Source organism: Mustela lutreola, chromosome 3 (genome assembly GCF_030435805.1).
Source record: "Mustela lutreola isolate mMusLut2 chromosome 3, mMusLut2.pri, whole genome shotgun sequence".
NCBI lineage: Eukaryota > Metazoa > Chordata > Mammalia > Carnivora > Mustelidae > Mustela > Mustela lutreola.
This window is the reverse complement of record NC_081292.1, coordinates 31,198,414-31,206,023: the sequence shown is the minus strand read 5'-3', so window position 1 is coordinate 31,206,023 and position 7,610 is coordinate 31,198,414. Positions and strand designations below refer to the sequence as shown.

The 7,610-nt window shown below is 37.5% G+C and overlaps 1 pseudogene; it reads left to right on the top strand.

Moving 5' to 3' along the window:
• Nucleotides 1-2,210: 2,210 nt before the first annotated feature.
• On the top strand, nt 2,211-6,228 carry LOC131827816 (aldehyde dehydrogenase, mitochondrial-like; annotated as a pseudogene).
• The last annotated feature ends 1,382 nt before the right edge of the window (nt 6,229-7,610 follow it).

The window sequence follows — 7,610 nt, the reverse complement described above, 5'->3', positions numbered from 1 at the left end:
CTGAGTATATCCAAAACTCCTTTTAAGATCTGCCTTGTATCATGCTTAGCGAAATAAGTCAAGCAGAGAAAGACAACTATCATATGATCTCCCTGATATGAGGAAGTGGTGATGCAACATGGGGGCTTAAGTGGGTACGAGAAGAATAAATGAAACAAGATGGGATTGGGAGGGAGACAAACCATAAGTGACTCTTAATCTCACAAAACAAACTGAGGGTTGGTGGGGGGAGGGGGTTTGGGAGAAGGGGGTGGGATTATGGACATTGGGGAGGGTATGTGCTTTGGTGAGTGCTGTGAAGTGTGTAAACCTGGTGATTCACAGACCTGTACCCCTGGGGATAAAAATATATGTTTATAAAAAAAAAAAAAAAAGATCTGCCTTGTGAGCAAGAGTGGAGGGTCTTTTGAAACTCAGGGAGGATAAAGTGTTCTGATGCTCATTAGGGGTGAAGAAGGTCGTCCTTACCTGAAGTTAGCAAAATGTAAAGAGGCTATTTCAAAAGAGGGTACTGAGAAAATACATTTGAAAAGGAGGTAAATATATATATTTGAGAATAAAGGGAATCATAGTATTCATTTAGAAAAATAAAGGGATGTATGACAGTGAAGACCTATAAAAGGTTTGTGATGTTTGTTCAAGGAAGTATTACACTGAGAATCATTTTGTTCAGGGCTGCCTGGGTGGCTCAGTCAGTTAAGTGTCTGCCTTTGGCTCAGGTCATGATGTTGGGCTCCCTGCTCAGCAGGAAGTTTGTTTCTCCTTCTCCCTCTGCCTCTCCCTCTGCTTGTGTGCTCACCTCTCTCTCTCTCTCTCTCTCTCTGCGCCAAATAAATAAAATCTTTTAAAAAATCATTTTGTTCATTCTTTGACTAAATATATGACATAAGGTTTTGGGGGGGATTTTTTTGGCTTGTAGATGGGCTGAGTTCCTCATCTTTATAATTGATCATTTTTATAGTAGCCATTTCAAGTGGGTAGAACCAACCATAAATTATGTGGGGTTTCTTCCCCCTCTATCTGGCTGTTTTCTCAGTATCGTTTTTCCAGTGGGACCCTTGAAGTTCATTGCATCACTGTCGGTAATGGATGGGAGGTTATTTAGAAGATTGAGATTTGTTTGCTCTCTAGGCCATGCATTCTCTAAAGACATATATGACTGAGCACTGGCACAATGTATAAGACTGGTCTGGGGAGGAATCATTTATCACAGAGAATGAAAATATTTTGCAATCAACATCTTTATTCCAGCTGATTGTTTATGATCTAGGTGAAATGGGGCAAATTCAATCAGTATTTGTAGGATATCCAAAGCCAGACTGAGTGAGACACGGAATATTTCCTATTAAGAAATACATAATACTTTGACATTTGAATATACTGTCTTTTGTAGAATATTTGAACTTTCAATGTTTTAAGACGTTTAGTAAAAACATAAAGTAAAAATGTTACTTTTTTCAATAGCTGTTCTATTTCAAGAATCCTTTATCTCTTTTTTCAACAGCTCTGATTTTGATGTGTATAAGTGGAAATGTCTTTGAGTTTATCCTACTAGAAGTTTGTTGACTTTTTTGGGATGTGTAAATTAATATTTCTCAAAAAATCAGGGAGTATTCAGCCATTATTTTTTCAAATATTATTTCCCCTTTCTCTTTCCTTCTGTTATGTATATGTTGGAGTATTTGATGGTATGCCCTAGGTCTCTGAGCCTGTATTCACTATTCATTTTTCTGTTCCTCAGATCTGTTCCTTGAACTACCTTCGAGTTCATAGATTCTTTCTTCCTCCAGCTCAAATTTGCTTTTGAGTCTCTCTGATAAAATTTTCATTGCAGATATTATACTTTTTATTCCATAATTCCACCCACTCTTTTTTTCCTTCCCTTTTAAGTTGTTTGACCAGTTTGTTGTTTGCCCCAGACTTTATTGGTGTCTCAGGAAGCTAAGAGATTAAACGATTGCTGCTTAATGTCTTTGGCAAGTCACTTAATGGGAAACAAACAAACAAACAAAAAAACAAACTTTGCATTAGGCAAATTTAAGTCAGTTCAAATAAAGACAAGCCATTTTAGTGATGATTTCACGTGAACTGCCAGACAAGTCAAATAATGACACTTATCTGAGCTTTGGAGAAACTCCAACACCTTCCTCTCTCCAGTGACTGATGCTCTTGGTTTCCTTGTGACTGTGGAATTGGTTTTTAAAGCTACCATGGAGCTGGGGAGTGAGGTATGAAAGCAGGCCAGGTTCATATGCCAGAAAGGTAATGTCGTTACTGAGATTCAACTTTTTTTTTTTTTTTTGAGGTTTATTTATTTATTTGACAGAGAGAAAAAACACAAGCAGGCAGAATAGCAGATAGAAAGAGAGGGAGAAGAAATCTCCCCACTGAGTAGGGAGCCCAATGCAGGACTCAATCTCAGGACTGTGGGGTCATGACCTGAGCAGAAGGCAGACACTTAACCCACTGAACCACCCAGGTGCCCCAATTCAACTGTTCTTGAATAAATGCTCCCCAGATTGTTTTAGCCTTTAGTTACCTTTTAGGTTCTGAAAAAGTTAATTGGACAATTTTTGCTAGTGTTCTTGTTGCTTTTATGCAGAAGATTTTAAGTGACCTTTGGTTCACAAGTTCCATTGACATCACTCATTCATTGAATGATTTTTTTATACAGAATTCTCCATGGATAATATTAAGTGATTACAATGCATGATTTAAAAAAGTAAAAGACTGTTGAATTTTTTAAAGCTAAATTTTATTTGGTATTTTTGCATCAAAATGCACAAGTGAAATTGTATTTGTTGTTTTGTCTTCTCATTTTGGAATTCTCATTACCTTTTCCTGAGAAATAATCAAACTATCATTAAAAATGACAATATTCACTGTTTAATCATTATGGAACACAGCCAATCAGAATGTAAGCAACTAATACAATTGTGTAAGTAAGAATTAATTGAATATTATCTCTGCCCATTAGTCCACACAGCATTTGTTATTTCCTTGGGCAGCTTCTGTCACTGTTACCTGTGTCTGAAAGATTGGTAGAACTTATCTGTAAAGCCTAGGACTACTGGGGGGCAAGGTGGGGGACAGATGTTGACTGTACTATGTTTATTTAATGTTTCTTATTTGATATTTCTATTCACTTTCAATTAACTTTTGACACTTTATACTTTTAAAGAAATTAAAAGATAATTAATATAAAGTTGTTTATAATGCTCTTTTGTTTTTGCTTTTTTGCCTCAGTCATGACCTTCATAGCTTTTTCCCCTCCTAGTCCACAGTCTAAGCCAGAATCATCATTATATTTAGCTTTTATGATTCTTTAGCCTTCTTCAATATGGAATAATTCTTTAGTAATTTCTTTATTATTCATGATATTGGCATTTTGAAGAATTTGGGTCAGTTATTTTGTAGACTGTTTCTCAGTTTTATTTGGTCTAATGTTTATTTATGATTAGATTCAGGTTGTATATTTTTGAAGGAAGTACTACTAATATCATGCCCTTCTAGGAATCATAATCTTTAACACAAATGCTTGAAAATATGTCTTGTGTTCCCAAAACACAAGATTCTAAGGCATTAATTTTCTTATCAATTTATAATTTGTAATCATCAGAGGAGAGATTTTTTTTTATCATACTGATTCTTTAAAATGTATTGTGGTGGGTTTTTTTTTGTATTTTTGTAAATGTTTCATATGTACTAAAAAGAATGTATATTACAGGGAATAATAAAAATTCTCAATTTCATTTAAGTGAAATATTTTCCTCTTTCTCACTGAAAGCCTAACATAGGGGAAAGAGGCATGCTTAGTTGTACTATTTCCTTGTTTGTTTCCTCCATCCATTCTCATATTTCTTTCTCTATATCCTCTGACCTTGAATTTGATGGTAGACAAAAGTGGGAGAGGAAGAGGAGAGAGAAAACTTTTATTTGCCAGCTATTATGCACATCTATGTTGATGCCCAGTGGATGTTCAAAGTTGAATGTTTCTCTTGAGGGTAGTCCCAAAGGGTTCCTCAAAGATTCCCCAGCTGAAAACACTTGGCTATTGCTCCCTGATGCATGCTGTGCCTCTTTGGCTAGTTATTTATTCACTCTACACTGAACTACTGCCTCTATTGATAAATGTCCCCCTCTTTCTACTAATAGAATCACTATTCAAGCTCCAGGAGACTGGAATTAATCTCTTTATTTGTTTCTTAAAGCTCCTTAATAAGTATAAAAGATATCTCTTTCTTTTACCTGTGGAGGAGGGGAAAAAAGTTCTCTCTCCTCACCTCCCACACATATTTTCTCTGAATGTAGTTCTTGGGCTGAGTGTTGCAAACTACTTAGCAGCTACTCCAAAACAGATAGAAAAAGACTCATTTTAATAATTACTCTATTATAGACTCAATATGATACCAATTATGTTCTCTAATGACAAGCACCATAATTAGAAATTGAGGAAAAATGATACTAAAAAGTTTTTGTTTCATGTCAATGAAAATTTCATAGCTATAATAGTTAAGGTGGTGCAGTAGTACCACAGAATTAGACAGAAAAAGACATATAGAAGAGAATAAAGAGCCCAGAAATAAGGCTGCACATATATGGGAACATGAACTGTGACAGAAGTGTTAGTACAAAGTAAATAGCAAAAAACTGAATATTATAAATGGTTCTTGGAGGTCCTGCATGCCTGCTCCTACCACATATTGCATGCTGCCAGCCTCAGGCCCAGCCTGGGCCATCACCTTGTGTCTGCTGCTGCCACCCAACCAGCAACCTTAAAGTCTTCTACAACCAGATCTTCATAAACAATGAGTGGCAAAATGCTGTTAGCAAGAATATTCCTCACCATCTATCCATCCATGGGAGAAGTCATCTGTTAAGTAGTTGAAGGAGACAGGAAAAATGTGGACAGGATAGTAAAGGCATCCCTGGCTGCCTTTCAGCTGGGTTCACCCTGGCACCGCATGGACATATCTGAGAGGGCCTACCTGGTGAATAGCTTGGATGATCTGATTGAGCAAGACTGGACCTACCTGGCAGCCTTGGAGACCCTGGATAACAGCAAGCTCTATGTCATCTACCTGGTGGATGGTCCAGCTAAGTAGTTTGGTCCTCAAAAATCCTCCATTATTATCCTGGTTGTGCTGATAACTACCATGAGAAAAACCATTTCCGTGGATGGGAACTTTTTCAGCTACATCCACCATGAATCTATCAGAGTGTGCAGGCAGATCATTGTGTGGAACTTCCAGTTCCTAATGCAAGCCTGGAAACTGGGCCCAGCCTGGCAATGGGAAAGGTTGTGATGAAGGAAGCTGAGCAGACTCCACTCACCACCCTCTATGTGACCAACCTTATTAAGGAGGCTGGCTTTCCTCCTGGCATGGTCAGTATTATTCCTAGATTTTGGCCCCACAGATGGGGCTACCATCACCTCCCATGAGGATGTGGACAAAGCGGCCTTCACAGGCTCCACTGAGATTGACCACCTAGTCCCTGTTACTGCAGGAAATAGTAACCTCAAGAGAGTGACCCTGGAGGCGAGGCGGTGGGCTGGGCACCAGTATCATCATGTCAGATGCAGACGTGAACTGGGCCATGGAGCAGACCCCCTTTGTCCTTTCCTCAACCAGTGTCAGTGCTACTGTACAGGTTTCCAGATATTTGTACAAGAAGATATTTACACTGAATTTATGAAGCAGAATATGACCCTAGTCAGGTCTTGTATAGTTGGGAACCCTTTGACAACTAGGGATCTCAGGTAGATGAAACTCAGCTTAAGAATGTCCTTGGTTATACAGATCTGGGAAGGAGGAGGAACAGAGCTGCTGTTTGATGGAGGGGTGACTTCTGATTGTGGCTACTTTGCCTAGCCTACCATCACCATTTGGAGATATATAAGACAGCACGACTACTGCCAAGGAGGAGCTCTTTGGGCCAACAATGCAGATCCTGAGGTTCAAGACCATAGAGGAAGTCACTGGGAAAGCCAACAATTCCATGTGTGGCTGCAGCTGTCTTTACCAAGGACTTGGACAAGGCCAATTATCTGTCCCAGACCTTCCATGCTGGCACAGTGTGTGTCAACTGCTATGATGTGTTTGGGGACTGATCACCACTCAGTGGCTAGAAAATGTCCAGAGTGGTCAGAAGCTGGGAGAGTATGGGCTGCAAACATATACTTAAGTGAAAACCATCATGGTCAAAGTGCCTCAGAAGAATTCCTGAAGACCTGTGCCAGCCCCTTCACTCACCCAGTGACAGAGGTAAAGGACATCAAGAGTAAAACCAAGAAAAATTACCCTTGTACACTAAAAGTCTCAAAAGATATTCTCCCACAAAATCTCTTGATTAGGAAAGTTCTAGAATTTGAATAGATAAATGGGGTGGGCGTGGGGCAAAAAGTACAGAAAGTCTTTTACACTGCAATAGTAATACTAGCTTCCATGCTGATTTTTAAAAACTAGATTCAAATATCTTATCCTGTCCATCTGATATACTTTTGTTACTTGCTTTTATGGGGGAACAAAAAGTTGTTCATATGTGTACTAACAAGTCGGGGCAGCAGCTAGTGCCTTGTTTTGTAATCTGGACTAAAATTCATTAAAAACAATGCTACTATTCCTTTTTGGTTACATAAATAAATAAATAAATAAATGGTTCTTGGAAAACTGATTATCCAAATGTAAAAAATGATAAATTCTTGCCTCATTTTATACACAAAATTCAAATCCAGTCAGTTTAAAGAAAAAATTGCGAAAAGCAAAACTTTTAATTATTAGAAAATGTAGAGGATATCAAGACCTCAGGGAAGGAATACCTTTAATCATGATACTAAGAACCTATTTCATAAAGAAAAGTATTGTTGAATAATTAAAATATCTATGTAAAAAAATAATCGTCAAAGTTGGAGGTAAATCAGTTAAAGGTAGACAGAGATTAAAAAGGTAATTCTTTGAAGAGGGAACCCAAATTAGCAATGTGTATGTTCAATATCATTTGTGGAAAAAATAGAACTTAAAAATAAGATTCTGTCTTATATCTATCATATTGGCAAACATTTGAAACGCCAAGTAATGTTAAATATATTAGTTTGTTAGAGCTGGTATGACAAAATATGACAAAGTACCATTAATAATTTGTTGTGATTTGCACAACAAATTATTTATTGTTTATTTATTGTTTCACGGGTCTGCAGCCTAGAAGAGTAAGATCAAAATGTTGGCTCCCTCTAGAAGCTGCAATGGATAATCTCTTTGTGCTCGGTTTGTTGGCAATCTTTGGTGTTTCTTGACTTCTGTTATATCACACCAATATCTGCTTTTATCTTCACATGGCATTATCCCTGTGTCCAAATTTCCCCTTTTGTTAAGGACACCCGTCATGGGATTAAGGACCCCACCCTTATTGAATATGACCTAATTTTATTAATTTTATCTGCAGTGACTCTATTTCCAAATAAGGTCACATTTGAGATATTGATGATAAGGATTTCAATATGGAATTTTCAACATGACTTCATGAATTCTGGAGGAAGATACAATGTAACCCATAACACACCAAGTATTGCCAAGGATATGGAATAATGCAAATTCTCAATCACTATTAAT